This window comes from Hyperolius riggenbachi, chromosome 7 (genome assembly GCF_040937935.1).
Source record: "Hyperolius riggenbachi isolate aHypRig1 chromosome 7, aHypRig1.pri, whole genome shotgun sequence".
In the NCBI taxonomy this organism is placed as follows: Eukaryota; Metazoa; Chordata; class Amphibia; order Anura; family Hyperoliidae; genus Hyperolius; species Hyperolius riggenbachi.
Genome location: NC_090652.1, coordinates 29,575,876 through 29,597,652, shown reverse-complemented (window position 1 = coordinate 29,597,652; position 21,777 = coordinate 29,575,876). Strand labels below are relative to the sequence as shown.

The 21,777-nt window shown below is 47.6% G+C and overlaps 2 protein-coding genes across 2 annotated transcripts in view; both read right to left on the bottom strand.

The window, feature by feature from the left end:
• MVP (major vault protein) overlaps positions 1 to 4,273 on the bottom strand; it is a 54,443-nt gene extending 50,170 nt beyond the window's left edge. The window contains exon 1 of the mRNA XM_068243809.1: positions 4,253 to 4,273. The gene's annotated coding sequence lies outside the window, so the exon portion shown is untranslated. The remainder of the gene's footprint in view (positions 1 to 4,252) is intronic.
• ALDOA (aldolase, fructose-bisphosphate A) overlaps positions 1 to 21,777 on the bottom strand; it is a 445,177-nt gene that overhangs the window by 271,326 nt on the left and 152,074 nt on the right. The gene's annotated exons all lie outside the window — the stretch shown is intronic.

The following is a 21,777-nucleotide window of genomic DNA, read 5'->3' as shown; positions in this document are numbered from 1 at the left end:
ACATAATATAGACATATGGCAATGGTAGGGATTAGATTGTGAGCTCCTTTGATGGACAGTTAGTGACAAGATATATACATTGTACAGCGCTGCGTAATATGTCGGCGCTATATAAATAATAATAATAATAATAATACCTAACCCTATTCTCATACAGAATCCTCCTCTACCTAACCCTATTCTCACACAGAACCCTCCTCTACCTAACCTATTCTCATACAGAACCCTCCTCTACCTAACCCTATTCTCACACAGAACCCTCCTCTACCTAACCTATTCTCACACAGAACCCTCCTCTACCTAACCTATTCTCACACAGAACCCTCCTCTACCTAACCATATTCTCATACAGAATCCTCCTCTACCTAACCCTATTCTCACACAGAACCCTCCTCTACCTAACCTATTCTCACACAGAACCCTCCTCTACCTAACCATATTCTCATACAGAATCCTCCTCTACCTAACCCTATTCTCACACAGAACCCTCCTCTACCTAACCCTATTCTCATACAGAATCCTCCTCTACCTAACCCTATTCTCACACAGAATCCTCCTCTACCTAACCCTATTCTCATACAGAACCCTCCTCTACTGGGCAACTAATAACCCCCTCCCCCAGGAGGAGCGAAGAACCCCCCTGGTGGGCATCTAATACTCCCAGTGTTCTCCCCAAGCTCTTTTAGCTGGGTGCTCCACCCGGCTAGTTTTGGTGAGCACCCGGCTGTCATAGGCTCACCTTCTCCTATGCTGTAAGCAGTGTTGCGCACAGAAGCGCCAGCCCTGCATTCTCTCATTTCGCCCCACTCGGCTACTATTTCATGCCACCCGGCTGGAATTTTTTTCTGGAAAAAACACTGCACTACAAACCCTCGCACTCACGCAACCCCCCTTCCCCCACCCCGAGTTACAGCAAGTTGCAAAATATTACAGGTCACAATTTTCTCTTTCATCACAAGGGCCATACATCAGAAGACTTAGCGGCTGATCGACCATGCGATTTATTGTAATCGAATCCAATGAAATTCGGTGCTGCCAAGTGCATGTCCGATCGGCAAAGCAACCAATTTCAGTCTGAGGTCATTGTCGATCAACAGCGAGTGGTATCAGGACGAGCAACGAAGGCACGCACCATGTGCTATGCGCCAGTGGCGTGTATAGGACTAATGGAAAAGCGGCGGATTCAGAAGATGGACGGCCCCCGCGACACAGGACAGGTAGTGTATAAATGCACACATTACATGCACAGTTATACATTAGGGAACAGCGGCTGATGCGGACGATTCCCAAGAGAGTTCATGCTGAAATTGATGGGGAATCAGTTTTTTTTCCTAGGAGATAATTTTTCATCTTTTGTTTAAAACACTTTTAGGCTACTTGCACACCAAGACGTTGCGTTAGGTGCCACGTTAAGGTCGCATAACGTGCACCTAACGCAACGCCTGGTGCTCTCTGATGTGGACATCGGAGTGAGCCCCGTTGTGCAGCTCACTCTGGCGTCCGTGATGCCGTGATGCGTACTCTTGGACGCATGCGGCATCACGTGGTCCCGCCGGCCAATCGCCGCACAGAGCGGCCGCTCCAGGAAGTAAACACTGCATGTCACTGAGTGCAGTGAATATTAATTAGCCATGTGCCTGGCCGCTCTCCACTCCTCCCCAACACTACTGAGCATGTGCAAACAGTCTAATGCGGCTTAGCCGCGCATAACACACAGCATGCAGCACTCTCAACGGATGTGCTGCGTTACAATGTAACGCAACGTGGGCACTGTGAACAGCCCATTGATTTTTCATTACTGTGCGGTGGGGCTGCGTTACAGGCTGCAATAACGTGCGCCTGTAACGTCTTAATGTGAAAGCAGCCTTAAAGAGACTCTGAAGCGAGAACAAATCTCACTTCAGAGCTCATAGTTAGCAGGGGCACGTGTGCCCCTGCTAAACCGCCGCATACACGCCGCTAAACGGGGGTCCCTTCACCCCCAACCCCCACTGCGACACTTGGTCGCAGGCTTGGTCGCTCCTGGAGGCAGGGCTAACGGCTGCAGCCCTGTCTCCATTTGCGTCTGTCAGCGGCGCATCGCCGCCTCTCCCCCGCCCCTCTCAGTGAAGGAAGACTGAGAGGGGCGGGGGAGAGGCGGAGATACGCGCTGACAGACGCGCGTGGGGCAGGGCTGAGGCGGTTAGCCCTGCCCCAACCAGGAAGCGCTCCCCCGCATTACGGAGGGGATTTGGGGGGACAGGGACCCTCGTTTAGCCGCGGGATAGCGGCGGTTTAGCAGGGGCACACGTGCCCCTGCTATATATGAGGTCTGAAGCGAGATTTATTCTCGCTTCAGACTCTCTTTAAGCACTCTGCAACTGAGAAATTGGCAACAAGTAAGTGAAGACATACTGTAAAAATTAGTCTGAATATTTTCTTGTTTGTTGGTGACTTAAAAAGCATTTTATTGATATGATGTGAAAAATGTCACCCAGGAGAAAAACTTGGAGAAAAAGTGAATTGGATTGGGTCCAAAGAATCCAACTTGGACTTCTAAAGGTGGCCACTAACAGTACAATTTTCATCGAAGAATTGCCCAAGGGATCAGATCAATGTGATTGGAAATCTAATGTCATTATACATCGATTATTTCACCATCAAGAAACCAATCTGCATTTCCTATCCATCTCAAAAGTTTTTCAGACTGACCAAATCGTCATCGAACGATCGCTTTCAGAATCGTTCACAGTCGATTTGGGACACCTACAAGGTTTATTTTCTGCCAATCCGATCGCATTTATCTGATTTGTTTCTCAAACCTGTATTCGTGACCCCCCGACGGTGCATATTTTGCAGGCAGCCTCGCCTATGCACTGGTGGGTTAATTAGTGTCTCAGCTAAGTGGATTCCATATAGCCGAGACACTAATTACCCCACCTGTGCGTAGGTGAGGTTACCTGCAAAACATGCACTGTCGGAGAGTCATGAGGACAGGTTTGAGAAACACTGGCCTGGGTGATTCTTCTTCGTTGAAAATTGTTAAAGGATACCCGAAGTGACATGTGACATGATGAGATAGACATGTGTATGTACAGTGCCTAGCACACAAATAACTAGGCTGTGTTCTTTTTTTCTTTCTCTGTCTGAAAGAGTTAAATATCAGGTATTTAAGTGGCTGACTCAGTCCTGACTCAGACAGGAAGTGAGTACACTGTAACCCTCACTGATAAGAAATTCCAACTATAAAACACTTTGCTAGCAGAAAATGGCTTCTGAGAGCAAGAAAGAAAGAGATAAAAAGGGGAATTTCTTATCAGTGAAGGGTCACAGTGTAGTCACTTCCTGTCTGAGTCAGGATTGAGTCAGCCACTTACATACCTGCTATTTAACTCTTTCAGACAGAGAAAGAAAAAGAGGAACACAGCATAGTTATGTGTGTGCTAGGCACTGTACATACACATGTTTATCTCATCTTGCCACATGTCACTTCGGGTATCCTTTAAGTAAGTGAGCACCTTAGAGGACATCTGAAGCAAGGGAGATATGTGGGGCAGAGAGTTCTGTGCTACTCACCTCAAGTCTTGGCACTGGCATCCCTGCTCACTTCGGTAGCTTGCAGCATCTCCCCTATGGCTCCCTCTAGTGGCCCATGCAATGAGACACCACTAGAGAACGGCATAGAGGAGAAGCTACAAGATGGTGGAGTGAACATGGATCCTGGCGTTGAGATGTGATGTGATGTAAGTAGCACACAGTGCTCTGTACAGCATACTCTGCAATGGCCAGGCAAGCAAGGGTACGGACACCCCCTCATGGCTGTGTGCCCAGTGGTTGCTGCCTCCCCGGTCTCTGCTTCGGCCCGACTCTGGCTATTAGTGCCGGTTGCGTTCACAGTTCTGTATGCCCATAGATGCTCAAAACACGACGATGGTATGGCAGGAACCGATGCCAAACGCTTTTCTGCACGATAGCAAAAGAAACGCTGGTAGGTAGCCCTCGGTACCACTTCCTTGGGGGACATACTGGTACAGAGTTTTTATTACAAATAACTTTTCCCCCACCTCCCCAAGTGTCCGTTGCAACATCTGGGGCACAATTGTATATGTTGGCCCTCCATACTGTAGATGGTGGCAGGAGGGCGATTTTGCCAAATTGAACAAAAGTTTGGCTCCCCCACCTTGCACCCAGCAAATAACCTGGAGTGGTTAACAGGCCAAAGAGTAAATAAAAAAATAAAATAAAAAAATACAATAAAAAGTAAGATACTTACCTCAGCAGTGGGACGCCTCTGGTTGGTTCGGAGGCTTTCCCGGATCCTCCTGACAGCCCACCGTTCCAGTGCTGGGACTCTTCTCATATCCTGGCAGTGCACTTGGCGGTGGACAATTGCATGCGTCAGTGAGGTCCACACGTGCCTGGTATGAATAAAGCACTCATGCACAGAGAATAGATCAAAAGACTTGTTCTACTGGGTATGTGTGGACCTTGTCCTGGGTAGGACCCAATAAACTACCTCTTTTTCCCAACAGAAGACTGTGATACTCTCTTGGAGTTTAATGGATTTTATTAACATAACACATGTTTTACAACAACATAAGCAAACAATTTTATAGCATGAAATAAACAAGCCAGTTAACAACAATGACATCATACAGGTCTTTGACAAGAACTGCCAATTTTTAAAGCTGTAGTTGAAGGGACTCTGAGCACCTCACTTGGGTATGCCTTTAAGATTCCGACCAGTACTGCAAAGTACTTAAAGATGTTCTACACTAAATTCGCCGTTGTACACAAAATAGTATTCGCTCGATTTCAATTTAAAGTGAACCAGAGACGAAGCACCCTCATGTATTTTACCATGGAAATCAGTGGGAACATTAGAGAAAACACTTACCATGCTCTCTGTTCCATCCTCACTGCTAAAAGTGTCTGTTATCTAGCTGAGATAAGAATCCCGGACTGAGCATTGAGTCTGGCTTTGCTATAATGACTCAGCTATAATGATTCCTGAGCAAAGCCAGCAGGGGGCAGGCTTGGACTTGAAGACAGCAAAGAACACAGTCTCAGCTATAATTATTCTGTAGCAAAGCCAGACCGACTGCTTAGTCGGGATTCTTATCTTAGAGGTGATAACAGGCAAATTAAACAGAGAACAATGTAACAAAGAGCAGATTAGGTGTTTACTGTCATGTTCCCACTGATTTATAAGGTAAAATACATGAGGTTGCTTCATCTCTGGTTCTCTTTAAAAATCGCGGCTGCCATCTTGGCTATGTTATAACTTTCAGGTCACCCCTGTCTGCTCTGTTAAAGAAGTGCATCACTGAATGAAACAGGAAGAGGAAGTGACACGCATGGCCATCGCAAGAGGCTCCTCCAGAGGGGTCATAGCACGACTTTGTTGGAAGTCGTCTGGCTTAAAGGCATGCCCATGAGAGGTGCTCGGAGTCCCTTTAATCACCTTACCAGCCACAACTTACACCAGCTCAGCAGTTACATTATTTTGCCCTCCTTGTACTTAAAGAGGACCTTTAACAAAAAGGGGAAAAACATCAATACATAAATCAATACATTGTAAAGTGAGACGTTAGAAAACAGAAGAGAGATCAAGAAATGATTGATTTTTGCCATGTAATTTGTTCAGATTGTTTGATCCACAATCAGCCTGCAGGACATCATCTTTACTACTGGCAGACATGAAAAAAACAGCACCAACTACCATTATCTATAACCACACCCCCTAGCAATGTGATAGGCTAAAAGGTTGTTTTTTTTAATAGATATACAAATGCACAGAGGGAGTGTGAGAAAACGCGGAAAAGCCGCCGCAGGTGCTCAGAGCAAGGCGGCTGATTCCGCGTCTAACGCGGCAGTTTGCGCGCATAGGCCTACACCTGCTAGTGTGGCCAAACGAGGAGAAACCGCCGCATATCCTGAGAACAAGACTACTGATTCCGCGTGCAAAGCGGCGGTTTGCACGCATAGGCCTACATCTATCAGTTTGGCCGAACGCGGAGAAACCGCCGCATGCTCTGATAGCGGTGCGGCTGGTTCCGCGTCCAGCACGGTGGGTGGTACACAACACATGACTGGTGTGGCTGGGACTGATAGTCCACACAGGTTCAGAAGGACGTGCGCACGCACTGAGAGGCAGAGCTTTTATGACAGCCAGAAGAGAGTCAGCTGACCAAGTTGGTCAGCTGACAATCCAACCAGTTCCCATTGGTCCAGCACTTAGGGGAGGCGCTGGAGAGCGCTGTACTATATATACTGGGTGCTGGTCATTCTCTGGTTGTCTGCCGTTGCGATCACTACGTGGAAGCACTCAGACCTTTTTGTCAGAATCTGTGTTATTCTCTAGACCAGTTCCAGGGTGTTGATGATCACGGACCTCACACCCCAGACAAGGAATACTGTATATTATCTGTGTTATTCTCTAGACCAGTTCCAGGGTGTTGATGATCACGGACCTCACACCCCAGACTAGGAATACTGTATATTATCTGTGTTATTCTCTAGACCAGTTCCAGGGTGTTGATGATCACGGACCTCACACCCCAGACTAGGAATACTGTATATTATCTGTGTTATTCTCTAGACCATTTCCAGGGTGTTGATGATCACGAACCTCACACCTCAGACTAGGAATACTGTATATTATCTGTGTTATTCTCTAGACCATTTCCAGGGTGTTGATGATCACGAACCTCACACCTCAGACTAGGAATACTGTATATCATCTCTGTTATATCTCAGACTAGTTCCAGGGTGTTGATGATCAAGGAGCTCACACCCAAGACTAGGACTTGTATTATCATTCTGTTATACTTCAGACTAGTTCCAGGGTGTTGATGATCACGGAATTCACACCCAAGACTAGGCATTGTTTATTATCTGTTATGACCTTCTGCTTTCCTGACCACTCTTCTGATCACTGATTTGGTACCTCGCTATATCTGATACTCTGTTGCCAAACCCTGCGTGTTTTAGGATTACCGAATCAGTCTCCTGTCTGTGTACCTTATCTGTCTGTGTGTTGACGACCTGGCTTGCCCGACCTCGAGAGCTATCTCCCCAGTTAAGAGATAGCTCACATATCTGTTAGTGACACCCCCCCTTGGTGTCACTCACACTCTGGTCCTTCCTATTCCCAGTCTGGTCACTCCCTTGGGAGTTCTCTGACCATAGGAAGGAACTTGTTCTTTGTGCAGTATCCCCTACTGCAGAGCCGGGACAAGGTCCTCCAGCACCCAAGGCTGAGACACCAAAGTGCGCCCTTAGACTAAGAGGTGCCACAGGGCCCACAACCTCCCCAACACCTTAATATCTAGTTATCTGGCTTTCAGTCACTGCCATGTATCCCCTTTTCTTATTTCTTTCTGCTTCATACACAATTAGGAATGACAGCTGAATGAATTCTGCGCCCCCTCCTACACTGCGCCCTGAGGCTGGAGCCTCTCCAGCCTATGCCTCGGCCCGGCCCTGCCCTACTGCCTCATCAGACTAGTAGAGATAAAAAAACACAGGGACACCGGGAGCCCAATATTGTGTATTAACGTTGTGTGAGATGGTCTATTAGAGACAAGATATACTCACAATTCTGGGTTGCTGTTCAAGCAACCACCATCAGAACATGTGGAGAAGTACCGTCTCCACTCGGCCTTGTCCGGTCGCTGCTCCCAACAAAAGTACTACTATAAATAGGCTTACAGTAAGTATACCCCCACTTAGTGGGGTGTTTAGTAAATATCAAAACACTGTAGGAGGCGCCCTCAATTTTGTTATAACATATACAACCAAATCATAGGTAAGCGTAGTGTGTCTTACCTGTTATGAAGGCTCGTACACACGTAATTCATATAAATTGGGTTTATTTTATAGCACTAAGAGCTAGACAACGCGTTTCGCGACCACAAGTCGCTTCTTCAGGTCAAATAAAGTGCTTAAAGAGAAGATAAAAAATGGCGCTCAGGCTAAAACATTTCATATCAGAAACAATTAAAACAGTAATCCAACAATACATGTATAAATTCATAAAAATCCGCATACGTATATACACATATATACACATATACACTCATCCTTACTAACAATAAAAAATAAAAAACGTATACGTGACTAGCAAATTAAAATAGAATAAAATTCTACGCATAAACTTCATCAATAAAAATAATCCTATTTCTAACAGTAATCCATATTCATATACCTGTGTAATTAATCACCAAGGGATGTGAAAACTCGGTACCAGAGTTGGGATAAAGTATATCTATATGAATGCAGCAGGGTGCAGGGGATTTACAGATTCAACCTTACTATAGGGTCTCCAATTCAAAGCAGAGGCTGGTAAAGGATGGACATACAACGTTGTACATAATCAAGCATATAGCATTATACATGATCCATCATAGGGTTACTTCTGGTAGAAAGGGGGGACTAGGATGGAAGTACAGAAGGTCCCATGTTTAAGTGTAACTGGAGAATGTATGTAACCAGGAGTATTCGTATAATACAGTCCCCGGCACCTAACACTAGTTGTTCGCAGTAGAGGGTGGCAGAGAGTAACCAGATGTGAGGGGCTAGGTAAAGCTTACCTGTTTGACAGAAGATGTGCAGCATGGGCGCCATATGTGCGCTCCGCCACGCAGCCCCTTAAGAGGCAAGTGGCCGCAGCCAGAGCGCCTGTGGGCGCGGAAGTCCGAGATCCCCATGACATCACTTCCGTTTGGAGTTTGTCATGGACAGGGGGAGTGTACGAGCGGCCGCCATCTTGCGTGTGGCGGCCGCTCCTGATGACAAGAGTGTGTTGTGGATAGGGGGAGTATACGAGCGGCCGCCATCTTGCGTGTGGCGGCCGCTCCCAATAACAAGAGGAGTATGTGTCATCGAGAGGGGAGTGCACGAGCGGCCGCCATCTTGCGTGTGGCGGCTGCTCCTAAATGACTAGAAGAGCATGCGAGGGCGTCCATCTAGTGTGTGGTACATTCGTCTCGATAGTAAGGAGAGGGTATGGGCGGCGGCCATCTAGGTTGTGGCCATCCTTTCATGATGGCCATCTTAGTGGAGTAAAAGACTCCACAAACGGCCATATTGGAGAGGCCAGGAGAGGGGCTGTAGTCCTCATGCAGGACAGAATTAGGGAGTAGATGTACCCAATCCAGAGGAATAGCTAGGTAACAGGGAAACAAACAACAGGGAAAAAAACAACAATACAGCCCCGGATAGTAAGACCTCATGCAAATCAGCCCCAGGTATTTAAATGAAGAATAATATACTGTAAAGTACTTCCATCATAAATATAACTGTCTTCTAAACCTACACACAAAGGTAGAAATTTAAAGGGTATAAATTGTACTATAATAGGGAGAGACCTAATGTTAATTAAGTGGCTATGGGGATGGGGGGGGGGGGGAAGGGCGATTTTAAGGGAAATCATCTGTACTAGGTTGTTTCAGGTCTAAAGACCCACTTGAGGCCTGCCTTTGGATATAGCCTAATTTGTCCCTATGGGGTATAATGGTCAATAATGTGTAGTGTGGAAAAATAGAGGGAAAATAAACATACATATTATAAACATATATAGTATATATATATACATACACATACATATACATACACACACACATGTGTGTACATACACACATGTATATGCAAACCCATACAGAACATACACGCATGGGTGGGAAGGGTCGGGGACAGGGAGACGGGTAAAGGGTATGGAGATGGGAGGGGGACGGACGGACGGGGGGGGGGGGGGGGGGGAAAGGGAGGGGGGGAAAAAAACCGTGGTGGGGTCGGGGGGGGTTTGGGTAGTGGAAGGCGGCGGGGGAAACAAAGGAACCAAGATATCTTATGATATAAAATTCAGTACATGGCTTAATGTAATGGCGTCCCTAAGGGTGATAATACGGGGATCCTTCCCCTTTGGAGAATCCACTATCCCTGATTGTCGAGCCTTAATGGTTGAAGGACCCAATCACAAATTATGTTCCAAACAAATATTGAGTCCTTCTGGGTGTAGAGTTCTCAGCTTAAATATCCAATACATTTCCCTTGCTCTTAAAGTGCTGTGTCTATCAACGGCATCTTCAGGGATTAGTTCTATGGGGCAGATGTTTAGGGTGGTGGGATCCTGATCGTGCATTTCTTTGCAATGTCGGGAAAGACCATGCTTCGTATACCCCTTCAGGACATTACGCCTATGTTGGCCCCATCTCTCTCTGCATGTTTGTGTGGTTCTGCCCACATATTGGAGGTTACACGTACATGTAATTACGTATATTATGAAACTCGAGCCGCATGTCATATACTCCTTAATCTGGAAGGTTTCTCCCGTTGTTGATGATTTGAAGTCCTCCCTCTTATCCACAATCCACTACTGCCTCATCACCTGCTTGGCAGGTGCGGTCCTCAAAGTATTACTGTTGCACCAAACACTCTTATCACTCAGGTGTCCAGAGGTTAGTGATATATCTGATTGTCTGTGTTTCTGCAGATCATCAATAATCAGGTATATATCTGCATTTTTGGTGATACTGCAGATCATCAATAATCAGATCCTCTCTGTGTTTCACCGATCGTTACAGGGAGAGACTGGTTGCATGACAATTGGGAAAAGCTGTTATTTCCTACAATGCAACGCGGTACATAGGCAGGGGCAGTGGCGTCCCTACCATAGAGCGCAGGGGGCGGGGCGCACCGGGTGACAGACACCCAGGGGGGTGTCGCCACGACCCCGTACAGCAGCACAGCAGGAGGGGGAAGCAGGGCTATAAGGAAAGGCTGTGGAGGCAGCGGTGGGGAGGGGGGACATATCCCCCCCCCCCTCCCTCACCTGGGACCTCTCCTTCTGCCTCTCTCTCCCTCTCCAGAAATTAGCGGCGACAAGTGCGGGGCGGCCGGAGGCGTATGGACAATTACTCACCTGATTTCCGCGTTCCAAGCGTGGAGCGCAGTGTCATGACGTTACAGGTCTCCGTCTTCAATGCCGCCCACTGTGCTTCCTGATTAGCGGAAGCACAGTGGGCGGCATTGGAGGCGGAGACCTGTAACGTCATGACGCTGCCAGCGCTTGGAACACGGAAATCAGGTGAGTAATTCTCTGTACGCCTCCGGCTGCCCCGCTATGCTGGAGAGGGGAGAAAGAGGCAGAAGGAGGGGTCCCAGGTGAGGGACCCCTCCACAGCCCCTCCATCTAGCCCTGCTTCCCACTCCTGGGGCACCTACATTGGGAGCAACTATACTAGCTTACTGGGGGCAACTATACTAGTTTACTGGGGTCAACTATACCAGCTTACTGGGGGCAACTATACTAGCTTACTGGGGACAACTATACTAGCTTACTGGGGGCAACTATACTAGCTATACTGGGGGCAACTATACTAGCTATACTGGGGGCAACTATACTAGCTTACTGGGGGCAACTATACTAGCTTACTGGGGGCAACTATACTAGCTTACTGGGGGCAACTATACTAGCTTACTGGGGACAACTATACTAGCTTACTGGGGGCAACTATACTAGCTATACTGGGGGCAACTATACTAGCTATACTGGGGGCAACTATACTAGCCATACTGGGGGCAACTATACTAGCTTACTGGGAGCAACTATACTAGCTATACTGGGGACAACTATACTAGCTTACTGGGAGCAACTATACTAGCTTACTGGGGGCAACTGTACTAGCTTACTGGGAGCAACTATACTAGCTATACTGGGGACAACTATACTAGCCATACTGGGGGCAACTATACTAGCTATACTGGGGGCAGCTATACTAGCTTACTGGGGGCAACTATACTAGCCATACTGGGGGCAACTATACTAGCCATACTGGGGGCAACTATACTAGCTTACTGGGGGCAACTATACTAGCCATACTGGGGGCAACTATACTAGCCATACTGGGGGCAACTATACCAGCTTACTGGGAGCAACTATACTAGCTATACTGGGGACAACTATACTAGCCATACTGGGGGCAACTATACTAGCCATACTGGGGGCAACTATACTAGCTATACTGGGGGCAGCTATACTAGCTTACTGGGGGCAACTATACTAGCCATACTGGGGGCAACTATACTAGCCATACTGGGGGCAACTATACTAGCTTACTGGGGGCAACTATACTAGCCATACTGGGGGCAACTATACTAGCCATACTCGGGGCAACTATACTAGCTATACTGGGGACAACTATACTAGCCATACTGGGGGCAACTATACTAGCCATACTGGGGGCAACTATACTAGCTATACTGGGGGCAGCTATACTAGCTTACTGGGGGCAACTATACTAGCCATACTGGGGGCAACTATACTAGCCATACTGGGGGCAACTATACTAGCTTACTGGGGGCAACTATACTAGCCATACTGGGGGCAACTATACTAGCCATACTCGGGGCAACTATACTAGCTATACTGGGGGCAACTATACTAGCCATACTGGGGGCAACTATACTAGCCATACTGGGGGCAACTATACTAGCTATACTGGGGGCAGCTATACTAGCTTACTGGGGGCAACTATACCAGCCATACTGGGGGCAACTATACTAGCCATACTGGGGGCAACTATACTAGCCATACTGGGGGCAACTATACTAGCCATACTGGGGGCAACTATACTAGCTATACTGGGGGCAGCTATACTAGCTTACTGGGGGCAACTATACTAGCCATACTGGGGGCAACTATACTAGCCATACTGGGGGCAACTATACTAGCTTACTGGGGGCAACTATACTAGCCATACTGGGGGCAACTATACTAGCCATACTCGGGGCAACTATACTAGCTATACTGGGGACAACTATACTAGCCATACTGGGGGCAACTATACTAGCCATACTGGGGGCAACTATACTAGCTATACTGGGGGCAGCTATACTAGCTTACTGGGGGCAACTATACTAGCCATACTGGGGGCAACTATACTAGCCATACTGGGGGCAACTATACTAGCTTACTGGGGGCAACTATACTAGCCATACTGGGGGCAACTATACTAGCCATACTCGGGGCAACTATACTAGCTATACTGGGGGCAACTATACTAGCCATACTGGGGGCAACTATACTAGCCATACTGGGGGCAACTATACTAGCTATACTGGGGGCAGCTATACTAGCTTACTGGGGGCAACTATACCAGCCATACTGGGGGCAACTATACTAGCTTACTGGGGGCAACTATACTAGCCATACTGGGGGCAACTATACTAGCTTACTGGGGGCAACTATACTAGCTATACTGGGGGCAGCTATACTAGCTATACTGGGGGCAACTATACTAGCTTACTGGGGGCAACTATACTAGCTTACTGGGGGCAACTATACTAGCTTACTGGGGGCAACTATACTAGCTTACTGGGGGCAACTATACTAGCTTACTGGGGGCAACTATACTAGCCATACTGGGGGCAACTATACTAGCCATACTGGGGGCAACTATACTAGCTTACTGGGAGCAACTATACTAGCTATACTGGGGACAACTAAACTATACTAGCTATACTGGGGGCAACTATACTGGCTGGGGCAACTAAACTAGCTATACTGGGGGCAGCTATCCTGGCTGGGGGCAACTATACTAGCTATACTGGCTGGGGCAACTATACTAACTGTACTGGCTGGGGGCAACTATACTAGCTATACTGTCTGGGGGCAACTATACTAGCTATACTGGCTGGGGGCGACCATACTAGCTATACTGGGGCAACTATACTAACTATACTGGGGCAACTATACTAACTATACTGGGGCAACTATACTAACTATACTGGGGCAACTATACTAGCTATACTGTGGGCAACTGTACTAGCTATACTGTGGGCAACTGTACTAGCTATACTGTGGGCAACTGTACTAGCTATACTGGGGGCAACTACACTAGCTATACTGGGGCAACTATATTACCTACACTAAGGGCAACTATACTAGCTATATTGGGGGCAACTATACTAGCTATACTGGGGCAATGGCAGCGACATTCTCCAATTACCCCTAAAGCACCCCCCAGCATGAACTGACTTTCGGCGTCTAATAGACGCTGTGTCAGTTCACTGACAGCAGCAGCCCACAGCTGCGGCAGAGCAGGGCTACAGTAAAATGGCGTCTGAAGCCCTGCTCTGGAGACTTTGAGTCTGCAGTGCAGGGCTTCGGGCGCCATTTTCCCATAGCCCTGCTCAAAGCGCGGGAGTTTCAGTTGCTGGCTGGCTGCAGAGGATTGTGGGAGCTGCGCCGGACGGAGGCCGAGACAGGAGGTCTGCTGCTGCTTCAGGTGAGTAAATGTTTTTTTTTAAATTTATATTAGCAGGTGTATCGACTGTTCTGGCCAGGTCTGCTACATGATTGAAGTGTTTTCTGGCCAGGTCGGCCACATGATTGCATGTATTTTCTGGTCAAATCTTCCACATGATTGCATGTATTTTCTGGTCAGGTCTGCCACATGATTGCACGTATTTTCTGGTCAAATCTTCCACATGTTTGCATTTATTTTCTGGTCAAATCTTCCACATAATTGCATGTATTTTCTAGTAAAATCTTCCACATGATTGCATGTATTTTCTGGCCAGGTCTGCTACATGATTGAAGTGTTTTCTGGCCAGGTTTGCTACGTGATTGTATGCATTTTCTGGTCAGGTCTGCTACATGATTGAAGTGGTTTCTGGCCAGGTCTGCCACGATTGCATGTATTTTCTGGGCAAATCTACTCACTTTACGTGTATTTTCTTGAGAAAACCTGAATTATGTGAATTTTCTGGGAAAAGGCTCACCAAAACTTGGGCCCACTGTCTTTGCGTTGCACTTTTAAAGGGAACCCGAGGTGAGATTAATATTGAGGCTGCCATATTTATCTCCTTTTAAGCAATGCCAGTTGCCTGGCTGCCGTGCTGGTCCTCTGCCTCTAATTCTTTCAACCATAGATCCTGAACAAGCATGCAGCAGGTCAGGGGTTTCTGACAATATTGTCAGAACTGACGAGATTAGTTGCATGCTTGTTTCTGGTGTAATTCAGTTCACTACTGCAGCCAAATAGATCAGCAGGGCTCCCTATTGTTTAAAAGGAAATAAATATGGCAGCCTCCATATCACTCTCATCCCGGGTTCACTTTAAATTAGTTAGCTCCGCCCTCATCTGGTCATGCCCATTTTCACCGCAGTGCGCTTCGCGCGCCGTAGGTTATAGCCACACCCATTTTTTTTTTTTTGGGGGGGGGTGTCTTTTAATACCCAGCACCGGGTGTCAAATGCCCTAGGTACGCCACTGTGTCTTAGCCTTGGATGCTGGAGGACCTAGTCCCGGCTCTGGTTTCTGCTCCCGAAGATGGGTGGCTCCGTACTACGCATGCGCAAACACGACTGCTCCCGAAGCCGTCTGAGGGTCCCCGAAGGCTTATGCGACCAGCTGGTCAGGAGGTGACAGCAATAGAATGAGGGGCTCGAGATCGACCAGGGAAGGCTCAATAGGATTCTGTGCTTTCCAACTCCATTAAGCATCCCTTTTTCTTTTACTTCAATTTTCCTTTAATAATGAGGGATATGAGACATTTCCATTCTGGCTTATTCTGCTGGGAGAAGAGGGGAGGGATGTCCCTCCTGTGTGAGTCATTCTGCAGTGTGGTTTCATCCATATTCTGAATAGCAGCAGATTACTCTGACTGAGCAGGATTTTGGCCTGCGGCTGGAAGTTGCCAGCAGCTGGCAGCAAGGTTTATGTAATACATAAACACACCTTAGAACATATTTGAGATAGGCTGGCACACCCGATGGGTTGTTGGATTACTATTGTACCTGGAGGCGTACAGAGCACAGTAAAGCGGGGAGACTCTCCTGGGTCTCTCTCTCACCCCCCAGCCCCCCCCCCCCACCAGCATGAGTCACACTCAGATGCTGAGCAATTCAAGGCTGAGGGATTGTGAAATGGAATCCTCACATTATCAGTGCAATTTACAGTATATTTCATCTTTGCACCAGAAGCAGGCTGACAGTTACTGGCAAAGGCAGCCTTTTTTATTTTTTACTGTGAAAACCATTTTCAATATCAGGTATGCAAGTGTCTGACTCAGTCCTGACTCATACAGTTTTTTTATAATCAGTTATGAGGAGGTATAGATAGATTCACTGATGACGATATAATCAATGTATTACGTCACTTAATTTCTGCATTGTATATTGCATTCTCCACTGAAAACTCTACTGTTAGTGGGCACCGGGCACCATTGAACCACGTAAGCATTGTTGTTATTTCTTGTGAAGTATTGAGGCTCTACACATCTAGTACAACCACAGAGGAACGTTTACAGTGCGACATTAACATCACGCTGAAAAATGTCGCGTTGTGGTAGCTCACTGTTTGCAGTGCGTTACCTCTTAACTCAGACGCGTTGCGACCTTAACGTCACATTAAAAGGCAACGTCGGTCCCACTGTGAATGAGACCTAGATGATGGTTTGTGACATTTTTGCACACGATTTACTAACAATCGCTCATTTTGTTGCCGCTTCAAATAACTATAGTCTAAGCCCTTGTGCACATTCGGTGCGTTCAGAAACGCGTAAAAGTGCATGATGAAAAAACCGCATGCGTTGGTGCACGTTTTAGTGCGCGTTTCAGTGCGATGCACTTTTTTTTTAAAGCAAGTTTTGCTTATTGCAGCAGTAGCAGTTGTCAATAAAGATTTGTTTTCAGAATGAAAATGTGTTTTTTTTTTCAATTGGAGTAAAAACGCATGCGCTTCTATGTGCTAAAAAAGCGCACACATTCACTTGCATTGATGTGTGCTTTACAGCTTAACGCACAGAAATGCATGCAACACAAGGTACATTCAAGTTAATGAGATGAGAATACAATGTACCTTGCTTAACGCACAGCGCAATGCGCCCTGAAAAGCCCACAGAAACAACCCTAGTGTGAACAAGGCCTAAAGTAGTCTTTCTTAACCTTTTCACCCTGTAGGACCCCTTCAAATAATTTTTAGATCTCAGGGAACCCCTGTATTAGCAGAAGGAGGAGGGTTTCAGGTATGATTCAGGCACTACTGATACATGAAAGATCAGCAGGGCAGCCAGGGAACTGGTATTGTTTAACCAGTTGCCGCCCCCATCACGCCGATGGGCGTGGCGGTGGCGGCAGCACCAGGACCACCTAACGCCGATTGGCGTAAAGTCCTGGGGCTCTGTTTTGCAGGAGATTGCGCGCAGGGTGCGCACGCATCTCCTGCTTGGGGGGCGGAGCTCCGCCCCACCTTCAGTCTCCGAGCGGCTATTGCTGCTCGGGAGACTGTTAGACGGCGTGATCGCCGTCTATTTACTCTGTGCAGCGCTGCGATCAGCAGCAGCACTGCACTGGCTGTCCCCCTGGGGGACAAGAGAGCGATTGGCTCTCATATGCAGAAGCCTATAACAGCCGATCGCAGTAATTGGCTGGCTGTAGGGAGGGAGAGAAGGGATTTAAAGAAAAAGTGTTTTTTGTTTTTTTTTAAAAAAAGAACAATATTTATTTAAAAAAAAATAAACATGGGGGCAGCCATCAGACCCCACCAACAGAGAGCTATGTTGGTGGGGAGAGGGGGGGATCACTTGTGTGCTGTGTTGTGCGGCCCTGCAGCTTGGCCTTAAAGCTGCAGTGGCCAAGTTCACAAAAAATGGCCTGGTCACTAGGGGGGTTTAGCCCTGCAGTCCTCAAGAGGTTAAAAGAAAATAACTATGTCAGCCTCCATATTCTTCTCACCAGGGGCGCCTCTAGCCAATTTGTCACTCCAGACGAGAAACTCTGCGGCGCGCCCCCCCCCCCTAACCCCCCCTCCCCCCCTCCCCCATGGTGCCCTTCCATGCAAATAATCGTAATGCGGCAGCGTTTCACCAGGAAATAATCATAATGCGGCAGCGTTTCATCAGAAAATTTGCAATGTGGCCAGTGTTTCACCAGAAAATACACGTAATGTAAGGATGCAGAGGTGAGCTTACGGACTGCAGGCCAGTGAACTAACGAACAGCATTCATGACCGACTGGTCGGCCTGGCACCCTCTAAAATGGGTCAGAAGGAGGCACAAAAGGGGACAGAAGGAGTCACAGGGGGACAGAGGAAGGCGCAGGGGACAGAGGTGGCACATGGGGACTGAAGAGGCACATGGAGACAGAATGAGGCACAAAGGGATAATGAAGGAGGCACAGGAGGACAGAAGGAGGCAGAGTGGGACTGAAGGAGGAACAGGGGGCAGAGGTAGCACAAGGGGACAAATAAAGGCAAAGGAGACATAAGGAGGCACAGGGGGACAGAAGGAGGCAGAGATGGCACAAAGGATGAAAGAAGGATGCACAAGGCACAGAGGTGTCAGCTGCAACTTACGCTAAGTAGATGCAGCAGAAGCAAGTAATAGAACACCCAGAGGGGTGTGGCTTATTTTTGGGTGGGGCTTAATTTGGGGGAGGGGCTTAATCCAGCAACATGGCGCCCCCCAGGACCAATGGCACTCCAGGCAATGGCCTGTACTGCCTATGCCTAGAGGCGCCCCTGCTTCTCACTTTAGGTGTCTTTAAACATTTTACACATAAGTTTATATTGGTATACAGGATGGAGTTATTCCATGCATTACAGAGATTCTATGGAGCACGGCCTATGTCACTTGATTCCCTTCAGGGTTGTCTGGTTGCTGGACTGGAACAAGCAGGTGCCCATTATACTTGTAGTGACAGGTGTCTGCACTCTCATGATTACTGATCTGCGCTCTTTTATTGGTCAATAAAATACTGCAGAGGACTCTATACTGCGCGGTCTGGCCTCCTTTCCACGGACCGCTGATAGGCAGTGAAATGCCTCTCAAACTCTCTCAACTGCTCACTGCTGCCTGATAACTGCTTGTTGCCAGTGTTGCCAACTCACCCCTTTAATTACTGACACATATGAATTATACAGGTTTTGTGGCTAGGTAGATGCAGTTAAGGCACTGATTATGTGCAAGTAGCCCCAGAACCTGTATAAGTTAGATGTGTCAGTAATTAAAGGGATGAGTTGGCAACACTGCTTGTTGCTGCATGATAACTGCTTACTGCTGCCTAGTAACTGCTTGCTGAGCACACAGCACAGTTCGTGGAAAGAAGGCCTCAGTCTTCTACACAGTGATTAGGCCTCTTTTCCACGAACTGTTGAGCTGTGTGCTCAGCAAGCAGTTGCCAGGCAGCAGTGAGCAGTTACCAGGCAGCAGTGAGCAGTTGTGAGAGTTTGAGAGGCATTTCACTGCCTACAAACAGTTCGTGGAAAAGAGGCTTAAAGTGTAATAACGTGAGAATGGACACCTGCTTCTGCAAGTATACTGCACTCTCCACTGCAGGTCTGTGTTCAGCTGGGGTGTATTTTCTGGACATGTGACTAGCGGTGATGTGTGGGTGTGTCACTTCAGTCTTTCACTCTCGCTGGGATTTCCTATTTTTTTTAAAGCAAACATGAAGAAAAAAACAAAGTATGGTATAATGAGTTATATGTGTGTAGTACGGATAACGAATAGAACATTAGTAGCAATGAAAAGAATCTCATATTTTTATTTTCAATTACCCGTATTTTATGGACTCAGGGCTCGTTTCCACTATCGCGAATCTGCATGCGTCCAACGCATGCAGATTCGCACATGTAATGCAAGTGGATGGGCCTGTTTCCACTGTAGCGTTGTTGAGGTGCGTTTTTTTCAGCGGTAAAAAAACGCACAAAAGAGCCAACGAATTCGCCTGCGAGTGGAATGCATGCGAATCGCCGCTAATGTATTTAATAGGAAATTCGCATGCGGCTATGGTATGCGAATTTTCATGCGAATTCGCATAGGTACCAATGTAATTCAAACAGGCAGTGACATGGTTAATTTCGCATATACCCTCACCTATGCGAATTCGCATGCGAATTCGCGGCAAAAAACGCGCAAAAATTCGCATCCGCATGCTAATTCATGGAATTTCAACAGCGGTGGAATCCAGGCGATTCTGCACCGCAATAGTGGAAACGAGCCGCTCCTGACCATAAGACGCACCTAGATTTAGAGGACAAAAGCCAGGAGGAAAAAATATACCGTATATACTCGCATACAAGCCGAATTTTTGACCCCCAAAAAGGGGGCCAAAAGTTGGGGGGTCGGCTTGTATGCGAGTCATGTTGGTCCGCGGGTCCCCCCCCTCCGCTGGTCCGCGGGTCCCCTGCTACCCCCATGGCCGCCGCCGCTGCTATTACCTGCCTGCATCTTCTATTTCCCTCTCCGTGCTTGTAAACATTCACAGCAGCGCGCCCGGCGCTGCTACTGTGACGAGGCAGGAAAGAGCGCGGCTTCCTGTTACTATGGGAACCGCTCTTTCCTGGCTCGCCGCTCGTCACAGTAGCAGCGCCGGGCGCGCTGCTGTGAATGTTTACAAGCACGGAGAGGGGAATAGAAGATGCGGCCAGGTAATAGCAGCGGCGGCGGCGGCCATGGGGGGAGCGGGGGACTGTACTGGCTAAACTGGGGCACTTTACTAGCTATACTGAGCACTATACTAGCTAAACTGGGGCACTATACTAGCTATACTGGGGCACTATACTAGCTAAACTGGGGCACTATACTAGCTATACTGGGGCACTTTACTAGCTATACTGAGCACTATACTAGCTATACTGGGGCACTTTACTAGCTATACTGAGCACTATACTAGCTATACTGGGGCACTATACTAGCTATACTGAGCACTATACTAGCTAAACTGGGGCACTATACTAGCTATACTGAGCACTATACTAGCTATACTGGGGCACTTTACTAGCTAAACTGGGGCACTATACTAGCTATACTGGGCACAATACTAGCTATACTGAGCACTATACTAGCTATACTGAGCACTATACTAGCTAAACTGGGGCACTATACTAGCTATACTGAGCACTATACTAGCTATACTGAGCACTATACTAGCTATAGTGGGCACTATACTAGCTATACTGGGGCACTACCTACCCATACTGGGCACTTTACTAGCTATACTGGGACACACTCGGGGAATAAGGCGGCCAGCATTTACTACCCCCGGCTTATATGGGGGTCAATCATTTTTCCCTGTTTTTTTTAGGGAAAAGTTGGGGGGTCGGCTTATATGCGGGTCGGCTTATATGCGAGTATTTACGGTATATACTAAACCTGGTGCATCCATGGTGAAGGGACATCTTGTGGATTACGCCCCCTTTGTACTTCATGCCCTCTTGTACCTCTTGTGTCTCCCTGTGTCCTCCTCTATGCCCCCTTGTGTCCTCCCTTTGTCCCCCTGTGTCCTCCTCTGCATGGGCACAGTACAGGGAGTCCTGGACATTGCGGCGGGTTGGAGGTTGGTATTGGCAGACGTTCAAAAGTCAGGAACTCCCTGCATCTGGACTATAAGACGCAGTGACTTTCCCCCTCCAATTTTGGGGGAGAAAAAGTGAGTCCGAGGGCCGCCCCATTCACACTAAAGCGTTTTGCCGCGATTTCGGCAAAACGCTCAAACGTTAGTGCTTTTTAAAAGCGCTAGCATAATGAAACCCTATGGGCCCGTTCTTACTTGGGCGATTTGCGCTAATCGACACAAATTGCCCAAAAACGCGCAAAACCGCCAAACGCAAACGCGTAGCCTGCACCATTTTCAGGCGATTTCCAGGCGATCGCGTTTCAGTGCTATAGAAGCGCAAAACGCGATTGCGCCCAAATCGCTGCAGTGTTAAGTGATTTTTTCCACGTGAAATCACTCCTGCAAAACTTTGCCGGCGTTTTGAAAACGCAGGTGTGAATAGAGCCTTCTAG